Source organism: Lutjanus erythropterus, chromosome 5 (assembly GCF_056507025.1).
Source record: "Lutjanus erythropterus isolate fLutEry1 chromosome 5, fLutEry1.hap2, whole genome shotgun sequence".
Classification (NCBI taxonomy): domain Eukaryota; kingdom Metazoa; phylum Chordata; class Actinopteri; order Lutjaniformes; family Lutjanidae; genus Lutjanus; species Lutjanus erythropterus.
In genome coordinates this window covers 28,724,862-28,745,345 of record NC_139321.1, presented here as the reverse complement: position 1 = coordinate 28,745,345, position 20,484 = coordinate 28,724,862, and positions in this window count along the sequence as shown.

Genomic DNA, 20,484 nt, shown 5'->3' with positions numbered 1-20,484 from the left:
AAAGCCCCATGAAGCAAATATTGGTGTGTGATATTGAGCTGATAATATTTGACTTGATGGGCCATCTCACCTGCAACTCGGTACAGTGCAGCATGTTATAAGAGTTAATAGAAATGCAAATTAGCACAGCGTGGTTTGACTCGGTGTGGCTGAAAGAGCCAATGGAAAAGCTGCTAATGCCAATTGAAAAGCCCCAGAAGCATTGAAGTACTTGTCCCTCGTATTGAATATCTTTAATGAGTTAACATCTCTGAGACTGGCTTGCTGTCTGTTATCGCACTGCCCGTCACTATTTGAGGAGCTGCGGTATGCACTTTAGTCAGCCAACTGGTGACCCATTTCGGGTCCCAACCCTAAGTCTGGGAGATGCTCGATACAGACATGCGTGAATTTTTATGCATTTTTCTGTCTTCTCCAATCAAATCAAATCACAATAAACCAAAGAAGTCAAGTTGTTGAATAAAACTACATGAATCTAGTTTTATATTCTAGGTGCAATGCCAAGTGTGAATATGTATGAGTTATGCACTCAAACTCTATTGTTGTCCATTTATGTAAAGTAGTGTGAAGAGCCAGGTTCAAGAGCCAGGTGTATTCAAAACATATTTAGAGTGAGGATATTGTCCTTTTGCTGGGTCTCTCTTTTTCTCTCACGATCCATCTCTCCATATTTTCATCTATATGTAAGCTCATAATATAGGATACTGGCTGAAATGACAAGTGATAATCAAACTACACTGTTAAGTTAATTATCATAGATGTCACTTTTTGACAGGAACAAGCATATGCTATCGTTATTAAAGTTCCTCAAGATGCAGGTGCTTGTTCACATGAAAAACACTTCAAAGTGATCAGTTCTGTTGGAGAACATATAACTATAAATATTATACTGGCTACCATCTGTCTGCACATCTTTATGCCACGATCAATTGTTAACACCTTCCGTTCAATGCTAATCCACTAATTTTGATTGGTTTATGGATGTTTAATCGAGGAATTTAAAAGGTTAAACTTTGCCGATGTGTGGGTGGAACAAATATCAAACAAATTAAATGTCAAAGTTAGTACCCCTGAACAAATGAAATGTCAGGGACAATACCTTGGCCCAAGCACTCCCTCACCTCGCTCATCATCTCCAGGCAGTCATATTTGTCGTCAGACATAAGAGGGCAGACCAAATAGGCTTTCTTTCACTGAGCTGACCTATTAGCACCCTATTATTTGAACTGCTGAATGAAAAGTGCTGGGGTCCCTTCAACCCACCGCAGAAAGTTAAGGTCACAAAGTAAAATTCTCTGGTACTTTTCTCCGTGCTTTGGCTCCTGACTCTGCTTTCTCCTGTTTCCTCTGCCTGGCACAGGGTCTTGATTCCTCCCAGTGTGGACATTCTCCCATGCACCAACTCTGACTATCAAAACAACAGTCATTAGGCAAATTTGCTTTGGTGCAGGATTACGTTAATTATCATGGAATTATCACTTCATTAAAGCAGGCAGAGATAAATTATCTCTGATGAAACGAATGCAAAATGAGGAAATAATGATGAGGCCAAAAAAAAAAAAAAAGGGAAAAAATTAAGAGACTACTCGTCGAAGGAAATCAAGTCATTGTGTTCCAGAGTGTTGGTCCCTGAGAGGCACTGCAGCACAACGCAACATGACAGAGCAAGTGGGTTTCCACACAGAGGAGTGAGGACCACCCACCCCTTTATCCAATGCAGTCCAATTTTCCTCCCCAAGCCTCGACAGAGCCTGTACTTTTCCCTGCAAATTGCAAGTATCATTAATCATGCCAAATACCAATTTTAATGAATGCCTGCATCGGCCCAGTAACACTCTTTGTTTCCGGGCAAAAGGCTGTGGCGCTGCAGCAGGACCAGAGTGCGATTTTTTTTTTTTTTTTTTATCACTGTAATCACTCAATAGTGCTTTCACAGTCACACGCTCTGCACTGTTGCCCTCACTGCAACCATGGTAAAAATGATGAGTATCCAGATGACACCGCCCAACCGGGTTCATATTGTGAATTTGTGTACAGCAAAAATGATTAAAATCTGAAAAGCGTTAGCTGTAATTGCTGCTCATTTGTGAGGGAAATGGTAAAAAGAAATCTGGCAAATTTGCACTGATAGTTATTTATAAGCCTGTGTGCTGCGTCTGAATATTGAATTAATCACTGAGTCACTCGTTTTCCATATTGTAACAGAGTACTCGGAAACATGCAGTTTTTGGTATGTTTGTAGCATTGTATGTAGTGTTGATAGTGCAATTTTAGTATTGGCATCGTACAGCTTGCTTTGTCACACCATTAGCTCCTTTCCAAAGATATTTTTAAAGGTAGAATCAGTAGGATTTGTCAGTTGCTGTTAGTAAATGCACCAGAGAGATAGTTGATTGTCGAGTCTCATTCCCTTGATGTGAAATACTGTCATTTTGGGTTGGTAAAGCAAAATAATTAGAAAATAAGAAGGATCAGTTGCAGGGCGGGTTCTCTGCAGATGCAGGTGCCGACACACACTTTGGTGGATCGTGGATGCTGATTGAGAGGAGCTATTTTTGTATGAGTCTATGCATTGTTTTGGGGGAAAATCCTGCATAGAATGGCTTTACAGGGAAAAAAGTGTAAAAATGTCACTTTTCATGTGGCTGTCCAGTCAGTGCTGACTGCTGCTGACAGTGCTGTCAATTGAAGCATCCTCTATGTGTGCTACATTTTATATTGACCAAGAAAGCTGGGTTTTCCTGCTCTTTAAGCTGTGCTGGCAATGTCTACATGTACAAGGATTCACTGTGTGCAAGCTTCTGATGCCCACAACCATGTTGCTGTCCATCACCACCTGAGCTTATAGATATTACTTTGCTAGCCAAAACATAGTGTTTGGTGACAGTAATACTAACTAGGGGTGGGAGAAAAAAATGAATCTCTTAAGGACTTCTGAATCGATTTTATTGACCTTATCCTCCTCTGCCCACTTTTCGTCTTCTGGTTCGAGAGCCCGCTGAAGGAGAAAAATTTTGTTCTGTGGAGCTAACTACAGAGCTAACGTGTTAGCATGGAGAGTTAGCACAGTAATGTAAACAATTCATCATCACCATTACTGTAATTACCAGGATGTGGAGGTGGAAGGTACAGTGTAAAACAACAGATGATGTGACACTTCAGTCAAACATTTATTCCTGGTGAGCAGGCAAATAATACACCCACTAAAGTAATCAATACTGTATTAAGTGCAGTAGCCACTAACGTGTCACTGTGTCTCCCCATTAGATTCATGAGACCAGTGTTACCTTAATGAGACAGAAACCTGGGTGTAACAGACTTTATACTCTAAGTTATCAGCTCACCATAAGTGTAGGACTCACTGATCTTACAGAGTAACTTGTTTATGTAGTTGAAAAGCAGCTCAGTAACCAAAGTATGTATCTACAGCTATTGTGAGGATTGTACTGACATGTTTCAGAGGAATATGTAGTTTTTAACTGCCATATTTATGCTCTACAAAATGTTTGTCAATACTGCAGATTATGTGTGATAAAAACATTTTTAAAAGAGACTATTGTATAACTTCTATTGTGATCTGTCAGCACTAATGAAGCTTGTCTTTATCAGGTCACTCAGAAGATCTTTAAAACATGGCAGATTCAGTGTTACATGTGAAACTAATTCTTATTATTACTACTTTTATAATTATCATTATATTATCAATACTTACAATATTACAGTGAAGTATAACTCCTACAGGCTGCAACAGCTTATTTTAGCTCAAGATCATCCTGATTTATGAGGCTACAAACATGCACTTTATATCCTGCACTGTTGTGAGGCTGAAGAGTCCGACAGTGTGTCTCTGTAGTGGGTCAGTCTGACAGACAACTTCCCTTGTTCAGGTAATTGTATTGATGATGGGCGGTACGCAGGAAACTGTCAGAGGTTATACCAACTTCATCTCAAATGTGTAGCTATGACAACAGCTACACAGTGCAAAATGATAACAATTTATTTCAAACAGTTATTAAGGAAGAAGCTGAATACATTTCCAGTGTAGCTTGTGACATACCAAAAGCTTCCAAATACAGTACAAAGTGTGGGTGCAAAAAGTGACACTTTGCATGTGAGACTCAGTGTTGTTTAATATAATGAGAGGCAACAGTATATGAGCAGGAGATATTTTACTGGAACAGCTTTAATAGCATGAGTACTACTAGTAACAGTAACACTGAGTCTGAATCATGCTGCTCTTCTCAGTCTCATTTTGACTTTACTCACCGTCCAGGTGTCTGCTATAAGGAAGCCAGCATGAGCTACAGGGTGCTAAAAGTTACCAAGCACATTAATCCCTTCATTTTAACATTTTTTGTTCATATGTACAATAGTTTTATCGTTATGTTTAAAGCATGTTGTAAATTCACATACAGCAGCAACAGTAACAACTTACCAAGCAGTGAGGCTTCATAGCAGCTAACATTAGCGTTAGCAAGAGCTGGATGTTCAGAACAATCTTGTTTTAAAAACTCTTTTCTCTCCCTCCAGTTATTCTCTCACAGAGCAAGCTGTGCTATCTGTGATTAACTTATTTAGCAAGTTAAGTTTGATAAAGCTGAAAACGGTGTTACTTCTGCTCTAAAACAGAAGTGAGCTTGATACCAGCATATAATGTCAAGTACCAATGAAAATTAGCACCGTTCTCATGGAAACATCATCAAATGGATCCATTTTACTTCACATGTTTAACATAAAAAAATGTGCGCCCATTTCAGGGGCATATTTCCTGTTCTATGGAAACAAACTAACAGTTGCTGCTACTCTGCCCTGAACACACTGACCACAGCAGTCTCAAAACTCAAAGTCAAACTTCCCATTAGGTTTAAAAACACAGCCAGAGGCTCTATTGTTTTCTATTTGAGCCTTATTATTTTCTTGATTATTTTATTATGGCACTAGGAATGTAGGAATGTAGCAGTTTAGTTCAAAAATTATTTTATTTTTCTACTTTTATATGCAATATAGCAATGATGCTGCTGAAACAAAACTCAGTGACTGACTGACATGTGATGTGCAGTGTTTTTGGGAACATCAGTCATGATGTGTATGATGCAACCTTTTCCTGTGGTCCACAGATAAAAATATAAACAAAAATAGTAATAAATAAGAATTTTGAAATGCAATACTTAAAAATTAAAATACATCAACACTAACTGTACATCCATGTGAAATGTTTCCCTTTCAGGCAAAACAGGAGGAAAATAAAATCCTTGGGTGATCAGATATTCTTTTCCCTAGTCTTGTAGCACAAGGACACTGGTCCCTGCTTGATTTATAATCATTAGAATAATCATATTTCTATGGCAACGTTATTCAGTAGCAGGGGTCCTATCTTTCCCTTGCTTTGCAAAATCCACTGATATGCAGTGTGTTAGAAATAGAGTTCCTACTAAGATTCATACACTTGATGGGAGAGAATATTGTGAGAAAATAATGAAAATTCATACCTGGATATATTCTTTTGTGGTTTTTCCTTCTTGGTATGACAGGTTTGATTATCCATTTATGTCTTATTCTTGAGGCCCAAGACCGTAATCTGTGATGTCACGTTGACTGACAGATTGTTGCTCTACAAACTGCAAAAGCTTTTGAATGGAGCAGAACATTTCGGTGATATGAGGGGGCAAGAACAATTCTTGTCTCCTGTTGCCTCAATTACTGTCTCTAAATGCACTGAAAAAGCATTTAGCAGCAACTCGCTGTCATGCAGAAGGCAGCAAATCTGTTTCTGACAAAGGCTGAAGGACCTTGTGTGGGTACAAATTACAAATCAGTGTCTTTGTTAGTGGCTTAATTCTCTGATTGCATAATGCAGTGTGACCTGTCTTATGAGCTGCATATGTGTTCCTTCCTGTCAGTGCTATAGTAATGTTACCTTGGTCAAGAAAAGTGATTTTTCTTCCTTTAGTTAGTTACTTTACTTGTAAATAGTTATTACCATTTGTTACTTATAATTGTAGTGTTTCTGAGCATTTTGAAAATCACCTCGGTGTCTTAACTGTTACCAAAGTTAGCTAGTCAAGTGTGTTTTGGTGTTATTTTGTTCCTGTCAAGTTTGCCTGCAGATGACAATGATAAAATTATTTTAACAGTGTTATACTGAGCGACTAGTTAATGTTGCTTATGGTTATCAAAGACCCCAAGGTGATTATCAAAGTGGTCAAAAACACTATATAAAAAAATGAACAATAAATACAATAAACAGTATGTAACAAGGAAACTGTGAAAAGTTAAGCAACTAATTTAAGGATGACAAATCACTAAGTTTGTAGGTAACACAGAGTTTTCCCTGGATTTTTTTAGACAAAGGTGGCAAAGGCAGGTGAACATGAAAAAATGATTTCACTTTCTGCTCAGTAACTTAAAGGCAGATAATGAACTGGAGAGAACAGGACAAAAGGGTACAAAGTCTGAGTAAATGTGTTAATTTAAAAGAAGAAGAAGCACTAAAATCCAATATTTTTTTATTGTGGCCTATTTGTGCAGTGTACTATCACCATTTGGTATCAGTTTGGAGTCAATGGGTCACATGAGTGGGAAGCTGCTGAAAAAAATGCAATTATTTTCTGTTCAAACATTTAGGTCAAATATATTAATAACAAATAGCAAAAAAAAATAGGTGCACCATATTAGACCAATTTACTATCATTTTTAATCATAAGTTTACTAATATGGGCATGTCCATTGAAAATTACATTGTTAGGTGTAATTCAAATGGTTCTGGTGTTGACGGTCCCTAAGATAACTCCTGTAGTGAACAGGGAGGACTCTGAGGCAAGCCAACTGTCATCTGAGGGTACTATCACACCTGTAGTTCAGTTAATTTGATCCGGACCATGCAGGAAAAAAAATCAGTTCACCTTCAAGAACCATGTGGGGAAATCAAAACAGCAGCTGACAGAAATTTGTGCAGGACTTCTTGTATCTGATCAGGTGGAGACAGAATGAAACAGAGGTGTCTTAATGATTCTGGGCTTATTTTGACTTTTTAGTGGACTAAATGAACTGATAAAGTACACAAACTGGGATACAAGCCCAGCAGTTTTAATATCTTTTTACTTATTAATGAGGGAAAATATCAGCACTAGTGTTCATATGTATTTTCTAAATGATCTGTCAAGTATCAGCGCTCAAAGAGTGGCTACTGAGGTTTGATGTCTGAGCCTATTTACTTCTGTTACTTAAGCTAACCTAATTTTCATTAAAAAATACACATTACTTTCCCTCATGATTAACTTCAGAAATTATTGCCTCATTACACTGGAGTGCTATGCGAAACATGCACGTGATATAAGTGCATCAAAGCTGTTGCTGATGAGAGGAACAATAGTTTTGGCCGAAGTTTTTGTCAAAATGTTCAACAAAGGCGGCAGCCAAAACTAGCAAGTCAGATAGGCAGGGAAAACCCTGGTTACTGTAGTACTGACTGTAAGTAAACAGTATATGTAACACTACAGTGTGCAAGTAGAGAATTGTTAATAAAAAAAAAACACAACAAGCCAGCTTAGTGACTTTTAGTAGATGTTTTACTATGGTCTAATGAGGGCTTCCAACTGAAGAAAGAGCATTCACAGGTAAACCTTTAGACATATCCTCATTGCTGTAACTTTTCCTCTTCCATTGCTGTAGCCTGCTATACTGTGCTGATCTACACCACTGAAGCCGAAATACAGACTCCACTAAATCCCCGAAGGACCTTCTCATAATGGTGGCACACTGGTCCATAAAAATGCTAGTTTGCTTTGGAAATGGAGGTGCAGGTTCATTAGAAGCCATCCTGTTGAATTTGAGAATAAGCTCCCAAGTGAGTCAGCGAGGGAGGCCAGAAGAATCACCAGAGACGGGGGAGGGACGTTTCTAATGCACACAGTTTCTCTTTGTGGCTCCACGGCAGGTTTTACCCCTTTCTCCCTCTCCTGCAATGTTGGTGGTATCACCCAGGGCTTCCATTGTTCCAGTGTTTAGGGGAAAACCTCACACCAGGCTGCTTATTCTTCATGAGGTCACATTAAACAAAGACACTTACTCTCCAGGGTTTTCTGTGACTTCTAAAAGCATTGTGTTGCTACTATACTGAGCTGCAATGGCTTGGTAAATCAGACTGCAACTTCCTGAAGAGGAAAAGAGACTTTTACACATCAATTTGGGCTCAACCACCAGCGCTGATGCTAGCACATTTCAATGACACCACTGGGAACCTTAAGAAAGGCACAAAAATATGATCAGTACAAAATGCAGATGAAGATGTCTTGAGGACATGGTAAATCAAAGGCATCCATGGCCACAAGTGTTGGTAAATCTTCATCTATTGTATGCTGAACCAGAGGATTTTGCCGATACAATACTCACAGCATAGAGATATACACTGCTGTGCTGACTATCCCAGTGTCGAGTAACAAATTACATAAACCACCCACAAGAAATCTGTGAAGATGTATTTGTGATGATGCAGCTACTCGCCACCGTGGCCAGAGCGCACTCTTTCTATTCAAAAGCGCTTTATTCCAGTCACTATTTCATGCTCTCCCCCTGTGTTGTGGAGAAATCTGTCTCGAACAATTTCTACAACTTAGGCTTAACAAAAAACCATGTCCAATTTCTTCCACCAGCTGCACTAGAAGCTACACACACCTGTAGTCAAAGCTCCAGGCGATCCATTCACTTTTGTTCGGATATTTAAATAACATAGAGAACAATAACTAGCGCGCACTCTACACACCGTTCCAATTTCAGCTCTGAGTAATCTCTCATTCTTCTCCACAGAATACTAAAATCCATTCAACCCTTTTTTGTCATTGCCTCTTAAAAAGAATACAATAGCATCTATTTACAGCGGTATTGTGTAAATATTATGCATATGTAAATACGTCACCATTTTATTATTTCACAATGTTCGTAATTAGTTTGATACTTAATACTTGATTCATAGTATAGTATATATGCACATTGTATAAATAAATAGATGATGCTTCCTCACAGCTCCACCTAAATTAACATTTGATTATGTATTTGAAAAAAGAACAGTATATCAGGTTTTTATTGGTAGTGCACCATTTTGTGATAAGGAATGGGCTTTAGAACAAACTCTACGACATAAAATCCGTTTGAAAGAAATGTAATGCTGGGCAAATTGTGATGTTTAAAAGTGATGGGGGTAACAATCACTGCCACCACCAGGATCTCAGACTGCAAAAAACAAATATGCACTTCATCCAGTCACTAGATTCTCAAACTGTGGGGAAATAAGCTCCCTCTAATGGTATGCGAAGGAATGCCCACTATTTTTAAAAAATTAAATAAATTAATTTAAAAACAAATAATTCTATCAAAATATCATAAACATACATATGAAAATGCATAAAGTATCACATCACTAAAATATTTAAATAGCAGTTTGCTACGTAGTAGTTGGTGACAAATTACGACTGAAAAATATCCCTGGAATTATTTCTCAGACAAAAACCAGAACATGTCTGCAAAACACAAACTATGCAATGAATCTATATTTTAAATATATTCTGTATATATATTTAAATTTATATAAACTAAAACATATATTTTCTCTTCTCTTTAACAGATTAAAGATTAATTTATTTTTTTTATCTCTGATGTAAACTGCAAAGAACCCATGTCCTCTTCTAAACAGTGCTGAAATTAAATAAATAACAAAAAATAAATAAAAATTGGATTTTTAAAACAAATTCCACATCAATATAATTAAATGAATAATACAAATAAATGAAATCTCTTCAAATAAACAAACTGAAAATCCTCTTCTCAGTGTGGATTGTCCTTTTAACAGTTTCTTTGCTCCTCCAGTGTTGACTTGAGCTTCTCACTATGTTGTCAGGTGACACACTGCATCATGTTGGTTGTGCTACTTGTGTAGGTCATCGCCCTCTCACAGTATTTGCACGCAGCCTTATGGTAACATATTAATGACCTTGAAGACTTATCAGATGCCAACATACTTCATAGTGGTTTGTAATACTCACTGACAGGATTTTATAACTCTGGAAAGTTTTCACAACTATTTTATATTTGGTTGTAATGATCATGAGATAAATAACAGAAATATGCTGTCAACATTACAAAGGAATATGCTGGGAATATGTGCCTGCATGTATTTGACAGATGACGATGATGCATGGTTGAACTTGAGGGCAAGACAACAGCTGAGTGAGAAGAACATGGTTGTCAGCATGTGGTATTTTCTAGGTGTTATTGTACCTAAATACTGTGCAATATGTTAAGATTCCTTCAATATAAATATAATTTATGGAGTTACTTGAAATACAGTGGGACAGTTTAACATAAATTTCCATTGCTTCTGTTGGTCACTGGAAAACAGCTGAATTACAGAAGGCTGATATCACTATCCCAAAGCCACATTTCGTGTTAATAATAAAAACAATAATGAATAATTTATGATAGTTAATAAGCCATACTTTTTGGATCAGATGTTACTCATTTTTGTTCTCAACTGCAGCTCAGAAAAACAGCCTTGTTCTGTCACAATGGGACATCAGAGGGAAATTAATTAGGTGACATGCAGGACAAAACAAGTGGTTTTTATATTCCAGCTGCCAGCCTTTTATCTTTCTACAGTTTAAATCACTTTGTTTGCTCTGCCAGCAGGAAAATGCACTATATCTTTCTTTAAGCACCATAAGCCTTTTGTACAAATTTCTTTTTTCTCCTTTGAGCTACATAATAGATAACAATAGGTAACCTGGTATATGCAGGGCTGTGGTGCAACGGGACATTCAACACTGTAATTATCATTAATCACATGTAATAGTACATCAGTAATATTGAAGCATGTAGAAAAACTCTCTGAACAGGTGATATGTTTTGCCATGACATTTTTTTTTAAATCGCTGAGAGACGGTGTGCTGGCTTTCCATCCTCTTATGATCAGTTCAGTTCTTCTCTAAAGTTGATTAGTCTGAAAGATAAATAAATAAATAAAAGAAAAAAAATCAAAAAAGGAGCAAATGTTCTGCTCCTGGGTGAGAGAGTACTGTAATAATACTGTAATTAGTAAGTAAGTCTCAAGTCTTTGCAGTCGGGTTCCAAGTCAAGTCCCAAGTCAAGGTCGGCATGTCCCAAGTCCTAAACTTTGAGTTTCGAGTCCTAAACAAGTGACAATGTAACAATGAGTTTCCAGTCTAATTGATTCACAAAATTACTTAGCTGTTAAGCTAATGTTAGCCAAGCAAGATCTCACTTACTATGGCATATTAGACTCGACTATGGATGTGCACAATAAGTTTTCTGGTTGATTACACGTCGCCACCCTGAGCATAAGGAGTTTTTAACTGGTTATGAAACAGTCTCAATTTATTCCCACTGCCTCTATTCAACCTACAGAAGTAAACAAGACAATCCTCAAGAAGATTAGCTATTTTGATAAGGTGAAATCAGATGAGTCTGTGCTTACATTTTTCCAGGCCAAGTTACACTGAGTTGTACGTTAGCCGATTAAAAAAACAAGCAGAAGATTTTTATTTAGATAATTTCATTTTTGACATTATATTTTGGGGTTACTGGGAGTATAAATGCTCCCAAATTCAACAAATTATTAAAGTTCATTGTAGTAGCTTTAATGTACTATACATTACTGAATAACTGTTGCCTCTAAGATGTAACCGAGCCACCCAACGCTGCATAACAGAGAGCTGCAGTCCCAGCAGATAACAGCCCCTCTCAACCTCGCTAATGCCCTTAATGCCCAGATGCTGTAACCAGAAAAGTGGGACAGATGACATTTCATAACAGTTCAGTTTGGCAAGTATATTGGTCTAGGAAAAAAAAAATAAGGTTGTCTGTAGGCTGTGCCAGAATTAACTGGCATATAACCACTTGACTGGGGCAATGTGTGACCACCTTCAGCACAGGCAAGTGGATGTTATCCACAAGGAGAGCAGGCTGCTGGTGCTAACATGCCAATGCACTGCTAACATTAGCTCCGGGTAAACAATGTTGTTTGTCCGAAGAGACTGGGATTCTGCTCGGCCTGAAAAGATGAAGCCTTTAGTTGGATTTGTAGTGTTTTGTACCATAATATTGCAAAGCCCACACATTTCAGATAAACAGTTTCTGCATCAAATGACTCTTAATAGTCAACTAGTCTAAATTAAAATTTCATTTTAATCGATGTGGAAATTAGTTGCAAGCAACATACTTCATCTTGACTTGCTGTTCCTTGTACAAATTTAAGTGTCAGCTGAAGTTAGAAGTTGTTGCCTCTCCATCTGTAATTTTCCTGCATGTTTTGCGTTCTGCATTTCGTTGTGGACCACGTTTTTGTTCATGACAAAAAAATAGCTTTGGTGTCACTTTTTCCAACTGGCGCTCAGTTCTGCATGATTCTCTCCAGCTACTTGATTGGACGCTGTCAGATTGGTTCAAAGTGGATCTGGGTGCTGTAAGGAAAAGTGCCGACTTTCTCGGCAGCATCAACGTCAGTTGATTAATGAAATGATGGGAAATAAAGTTAACTCACCTGTCAGTGGTGTTCAAAGCTGCAGTAGGTAGAAAGCCTGAAAACAGTTGGTTTTTGAGTCTCATCTGAGTTAGGTTTCCTTTTCTGCGTCCTGAGCCCCTCACACTAGATGAGCAGCACACCCTTCATGAGCAACAGTTGATTGAGGCTATTGTGAGTGAGCACAGACCGACAGACATCAGCTGGGTGTAATGAAACAGACAGCTGACAGTAAAAAAACAACGACAGAGGCGATAAACTACATTTAAAAGCATTAAGAATCAGTGTGAAGATAGAAAAGTAGTGAGAGCTGAACATGAAGAGACTTTTAAAAACGTCTTCTCTCTGCTCTCCTGCACACATGAATCCAGTATCAGTGTTGGAGGGGGACAGAAAGGAGGCTCCCCACCGTTGGGCCGCGGTCAGTACGACATGACTGCAGCCCGCTTGGAGGCGAGTTGGGCTCGCGGTTCATGTCGGTGCGGCTTGCTGCAATATAAGCGGTCATGAAAATGCAACTCAGCAGCAACACGGTTTGACTCGCGCGGCCAAAAATGTCAGTACAAAAGCATGGCGTCATTTACTTACCCTGTAAACAGTGTGGTCAGCTCCTCCATGGTGCTGCTGCACACAGGTTGACAAGCAAACATGAAGATAAAGCCACTTTTTAATCCCAAAAGTTTCGAAAACAAACTCTCAGTTCTCATCTGGCTGGTCAGCACATCCGCAGTTTTTTTGTGAACCACTGCTGCAGAGGGGCTGAGAGGCAGGAATAAAATTAAATCCACTTTTTCATCTCAAACGTTTCAAAAACAAATGCTGAGGTCTCGTCTGCCGGTCCGCAGCTCCATCATTTCTTCATTGTTACTGCAGAAGGTTGAAGCTGGAGTGAAGATAAATCCTCTTTTTAATCCCAAAAGTTTGAAATATAAACTCTGAGCTCCTTTCCTACCAATAAAGTAGCCGGCATCACAGCAAGCTTCCAGGCTCTGACCAGTTGTCTGTTGGCCCGGGTTCTCAGCCCCGCCCAGTCCTCTCAGCACTCGGCAAAGCTCTGCGATATACGTTAATGAACGCAACTGAAGGTGAACTCAAAAGTGACAAACTCCTGGGTTGAGTGTGTTGCTCATTAGGCTTTTTTCTGTTTATTATACTGCCGTTTTATAGCGACTTTTCCTGCAGTAGTTTCCGTCATTGATTCTCACTGAAGGAACGTGCACACACAGCTGCACTAGTCCTCCAGGTCTTAAAAGACCTGTCATTGGTTTAAGTCTAGCGTCACGGGTCAGATTCTCTAAATGCTGAAAACAGAGCCATAGTGTAGCTCTCTCTCAGAATACCAGGTTTACAATATGGTGAGAGGCTTTTATGATTTTTTTTTTTTTCAATTATACCAAAACAGTGTTGCCTACTGGAGCTTTAAGTTGAAGTTCAGTCTTTTTAGATTTTGACTAGTCGAGTCTGAAGTCATCAATGTGACTTGAATCTAAGTCGTGTGACTTGAATCCACTCTTCTGGTAACTCATAGTGGGAAGAAAAGCTAAATAAATAACCTGCCACTCCACTTTGAACAGTTTAAACTAGCTCAGTGTTTGCTGATGAAACCACTGTCAACTAAATTGTCATTTTCTTAGTTACAACTGATATTCTCAGTCAGGGATCTTTTGCTTGTAGAGGAAGAAAAGAAAAGGCAAATACATGGAGAAAAGGCATTGAATGGGTGAAATCACTGGTATACTTGGCTGAACAGCCAGTCAGACAGGTCTCTCTCATTTGACTGCCTCCACTGACAATTCAATTCAGCATGTTGAATTGGCCAAGCGACTGCTGATGAAGGCCAACTAGAGCCAACAGCACCGGACTCACTGCAAAAACTGGTACACGATGGCTCAGAATGCTCATCTTCATTCACCATTAGCTCAGCACTTGCAGAGTATTGAGCTTTACAGGTCTGTAGACCGAGAAGCTTATTTTCACTGTTGCATTCTTCTTTACCTGCACACAATGGAAGCTTTATTTCCCCTGGCACTCCATATGAACACGGAGGGCCAAGGAACGAGCACTGAACCGTGTAAACTGTACAGCTTGCTTAAACACATTATGTTATATAGTAGCAGAGAAAGAAAAAGAGAAAAAATATGTCAGTAAATGCATGTAGTGGTATAATCAATACAGTAGGTTAAACTGAGCTACAGTATGAGTCAAACAGATGCAATGAAAAAAGGACACATGGAAAATTACATTCTACACATGAGTTTCTTGTATGAAGAAAACCTTAAGAAAATAAAGACCGCACACTCCTGCAAAGGTTTTCGAAGATATTGCATATTTTAAAAACTACTCTACTGTCTGCGAGCATACCTCAGCAACCGTGAGAACTGACATTTGAAGTGACATACTCCTTTGGTTTTAGCTTCTCACAGCACATTTTGGTCTCACTTTGGACTGCAATCCATCTTTCTGAATTACAGTAGCAGCGGAACAACTGATCCAATCTTTTTAGTCCCCTGTATATTTCTGGCTTAAAGGCTTAATTCCACAGAAACAGAATAAAACATGTTTGAGATGGACTCAAAAATGGATTAAAAATGGTTCTCAAGAAATTCTTGAAACATTTGTACCACTTACAGTAAGATCCAGTGTTTTCTGTCAATATGCTTACCTCGAAAAGGGCAGCAAGGTCAGGAGACGCACCTGTGCCAGGGCAAAATAAATCATTGGCAAGCAGAGTTTAGGTCAAATAATCAGCCCTCTGATAATGCACATCCATGGAGAGGGCCGCTGAGATTCATTGCTGTGCTCCTGCTGACAATAATGGAGGCTTTCAGAGGCCACAGTCTTTAATTTCTAGTCCCTGCTATCAGCGTTTTTATCCTCCAGAGAGGGGGAGGTCAACTGCCCCTGTTCCACAGCCCCAGAGCCAGCGTCCTGGGCATTAAGGGCTGGGAGAGGTGGCTGAGGTCAGGCTGTGATTACTGCTGGAGATGGTAGGCTGAGGGGTCCTGGGGCTCATCGAACCCTTCTCCGACAAAGAGGCTTTAGAGAAAGCAGCTCTCAGGTCATTTTTATCAGGGCATCGCTAATGGTTATGATATGATCTGTCTTGCATCACTTCCAATTAAAGCTGGCTGGGGGAATGTGGCAGCCGCAGCAGTGGTCAGTGAATGTAGGCTATTGTTTGAGCCGCTCATTTCAGTGGCGATCAAAGTTCCATTGTGACTACCACAAAAGGAAGTGGCCACTGGCCAGGCCTATTAGATATGTAGCTGTGGTAGGGAGATGGAGAGGGTAATCAGTCTTCTTACTGATAGCAATGACCAGCCCACTCCTCACCGTGACAAAGACGAACCTCTTCAATACAATATAAAGCTATAACAAAAGGTTATTCTTCGTGTTTGGATAGACTTGCCTTTAGGCCAGGAAAAATGCGTCCCTGGGAGTCTTCATAATTTCTACTTTCTCTGGCTTCAACGCTATAGTCTCAGAGCTAATATCCCATTCATAGAGCTTACCACTTTCAAATGACTGCAGCAAAGCCTTAACAACGACAAAGTCTGAACTCTGCAGCGCAGTGCGAGCCAGCGTCCACCAAGGACTTCCAGCCTCCGTCCAGGCCCAGACTGAGACATGTGCAGATGTGGTGTGAGGACACATACAGGGCAAGTTGAACCCAGCTCAAGGCTGATTTGATTCCTCTCCAGCAGGGATGATAATCGTCTTGCTTAAAGGTGTGGATCTGTGGAACAAATCTGTTTAGTAACTCATCCAGAGAGAATGTAAAAAAGCAGATGATTGAAGAAATCACCAGAGACTAGAGAGTAGACTAAAAAGTAAGACCGCTTTTCTTTGAAGATGCTTAATAGTTTTAAATTTGCACATTTGAGAGAAAGAATAGCTGTCAAAGAAAAAAAAACTTTTGACCAAGCCACTCCAACTTGTGACTCTGAAGTCTTGACCACTTCACCTGCTTCTCAGAGGAGGAAAATGAGAGAAGAAATGTGAGCCTAAAGTGCCTGAAGTCAGTGTCTCATTTGCATGCCTGAAATAAAATGAAGTTGGCAAACTACAGTGGAGCAGGGAGAGAAAATCATTATCTGTTTTTGCGGGTGCGGTCATTGAAATAAACAGTCTCATATGGTGCCACTGGACTCTCCAGCCACATCAAATAACAGATAAAACTGAATCAGCCAATTTTACTGAAGTAACAGACAAAAACAAAGACTTCTCAGACAAATGCCCCCAAACTTTGCCATCTACATTAGTTGATTATCCTTCCCCGCAGAGGGGGGAAATAACAAGGAACAAATACTTAAAGGTTAAGTGTGTAACCTTTAAGTGAATTTACTGGAAGAAATGGAATGAATATTTCTGAATATTAATTTTTCTGTCAACTTTTTATTTGCACTCCTTACATTTAAACACATATCTGTACTTTCTACTCCTTCTATCTAAAAACAGACTTGTTACTTTAGTTTTAATGCACTTGTTCGGAATTATTGATAATTTTTGTTTTATATCAAGACCAATTTCTGTGTAATAGGATGGGACAATAACACAGAAAAGTTGATTCCTTGGTGTATCCATTTGAGCAGATCGCACTCAACAGACAAAACAAACAGACAAGAGAGGGAGACGCAACCACCAGCCAGGTTTCATTCCCAAGTTGTCAAATACCAGCGTTTTGTCATTGCCCCTCTGTGATTCATACAGACACACACTACCCATAAGAGGCTGAAAGGGATGCACCAGACTTTCCATCTGCGACTGTATGTGACGCACAGGGCTGTTGATGTAGTATAAAGAGGGAAAGAGCCACATACGGAGGATGACAAACAAACATGGGACTTTTAATTGTTATCTGTCAAGGCGGCAGCCTGTTGCTCCTTGTCGTCTTGTGTCATATTACTTTTCACTATTCTTATCAAGTACAATATTATGTTTTATCACTTCTCCATATCACTGCCAATATTAGTTTCAATGTCACTGTAAATACTCCTTATTTTAGTTTACTTACTTACACACTACACTGTAGTGTTGTTATTGTTATGTTACTGTGATCTGGCACAGGAATTTCCTTTGGGATTAATAAAGTTCTATCTTACTTTATCTTTCCCCCATAAGCCCAGGTTCATAAGTCATGTGAAAAGCTAATGTTATAGCTGTAAGGTACATAACTTTACATAAATCATGTCTTGCAATTTTCATCTTGCGAGTCACATCAGTGACATCCCATGTTATGTAGCGTACTGATCGTAACCACAAACAAACTTACTTAACTTACTCAAGTAATTTTTGTGCTTTAACCTACCTAAATGATGACCATTTCCCAAAATTAACCATGTATTAAAAAGGCTTTTCTGCTGAAGGATACCTTGTACAGTAGTATAAGATGCAGAGGGGTGATGACAAAACTTTGGTAGGTGATGAGTTGGAATGAGAGCACGTTGATCCATCAGTGCATATGAAATGCACAACAGATATAACAAGATGAAGCCGACATATAAGACGTAACAAGACAAAACAGACAAGAGAGAGAGACTTGAATGCAGAGAGTGTCATGGCTACACAACCTTGGGAAAATTTGGCATACACTTGTGTCAAAGGCTTCCAGGACTTGTTTTCTTATACATATATGACACAACAAGAAAAGTGATGTTCAGCTATCAGGCTAAAGCTAAAGTTTGTGGGCCAACCTGTTTCCTCTCTGCTGCAGCAACTGGACTTAAAACTAAAACTTTGCATGGAAAGGTGGAACCACACCTGCTTCCCATCATCTTACTTCATTACTTTGGCACATCCCTTTCAAACTAATACCTGCTGTGTGACCAGGTAAGCCCATACTCTCACCTGACAGCCATGCAGGACAGTCAATAGGGAGACAATGTGCCCTGACAGCAGAAATGTCTTTCAGAGGGCTACTTTTTTAATGTTTATACTTTTATACTTTGAGTACATTTCTGAGCATGTACTTTTTCCACTTACTTGAGTAAAGAAGTCTGTACTTCTGCTTAAAAGAATGAGTGTACCACTTCTGCTTTGGAGAAACCTCTGATATTCAAAAGTGCAACAAAACATCGAGATGGTCATAAATGGTCGTTAGCTGTCATCCAATCCTATGGTGAAGCTCCACCAGAGGTTACTGAAAAGGAGTATTTGGTCATAATGAGGCAGGAGCAGCTGCAAGCCCTTTTGATAGAATGAGGTCACCACACCGCCAGAGATCAGTGTGTCTGATTGGGGGGTTGGTTGAGAGGGGTGGGGGTTGTGTGTGTGTGTGTGTGGGGGTTCATTCAAAAGAACAGGCGACAAACTATTTTGTATTGAAGGAATGCGAGGCTGCAGGCCCTCCTTCTGCTCCTTTTCAATGCATGTCTGTGTCAGAAATAAATCATTTTAATTGTTCTCTGATTCCCCCTCTCACCGTTTTGCAGAATGATAATTTAAACATTAATAGGATGTTAATAGGATGTGTGTCCCGGTAACCTTTGATATAAATCTCGCCCGTAATGGAGAATATTCTCCATGACCACCATGAATCAGGAGTAATTAAATATGCGTGGACAAGCACCATTTTGGGGATTTACAAATACGGTTGCTGCATTGCAAATAAGCTTTGACCCAGGGGGATACTGTTGATATGGGAGACAAACTTTTTGTTTTTTCTTAGCTGCAGGATTGTGCTACTAAGTCAGTTTTTCCGGTTAATGATAATGAGACTGGCTTCTTTAAAATGCATACTTTGCCCTTCAGTTGGAGGCAGGACTGTACCTTTAACTCAGGCTCACTTTGTTATGGAGACCCAAGGGTCTAAACACTAGTGAAAGGGCATGAGTAACTACGAGTAGGGCAGGGCTACAATACTAGAATTGCCCATGAGAAGAGAACTTAGCTGGAAGAAACAAGATCCTCCTCATAGACTAATGGATGCGTTAGCAAGTGTGCTTTCAGACCAGCTTTCATGTTGGCTCCACCAGAGGGTATAGAGGGAATGGCAAATTAATTATAGAAATGAAGCCAACCTCCTTTTCTTATCATAGAGGGCAGCTGTGTGTTTTCCCCTTCGCTCGTTTCCCTTCTTCTCCGTCTCCAGCGCTGGAATGTGTCCTGTTCTACATCCATCCTCTGCTTCTCCTCATCAATCCATACAAACTTACTCAAGAGAAAGATCTGCCGTGCAAAGGGGAGGTGAAAAGTGGAGCCTTTATTGAGTGAAAACGTCTTAGAAATTGTTGCAGAGACAGAATCAGGCTTTGTCTTGCCTTTCAACTTATTTCATAGCTTTTAGACCCTTTTCCCTCAAAGCTGACTAATAAATCAATATTTCAAGTGGGATCTGGTGTTGTAATGACATCATACTGCTAGCTGTGAAAACACATTAACCGCCAGCTGAATGCGAGCCTCAGTGACAGGCTACATGGTCCTGATCAGTGTCTATATTGTAGAGTTTTGAGAGACATTTGGAGATGTTAAACGTCTCAGAAATGGCATGTGTGACCCACTCAAGTAAATGAAAAGAGCACCGCCATCAGAAATAGATACTTGCACACACTCACCTCACTTGTTGGACCGTTCCCAAAGGTCTGCTTTGGAAATAATGGGAAAGAGCAACAGTGAATGCATGGAATATTAATGCAGTGTGGGAGCAAGCTTCAACTCAAACTGTTAATTTCCATTTTATCATGACAAATAGAATTGACATCAATCCATGTGTTAGCATGCTGTTCTCTGAGAGCATGTTCTCAGACTTTCACATCATATTACAGATTGTAAATGTATAAATGTACAATATATTATAATGAATTGTGGACCTAAATCTAGTTCAAAATGGACAACTTGATTAATACTGTGAGCACACACTCACTTCTATCGCTGGCTTAATACAGATGCTGAAGATGAATAAAAATAAAAATTTGTTTTTAGCTTAAAAAAAATCGTATGTCAATGGCCACACTCTT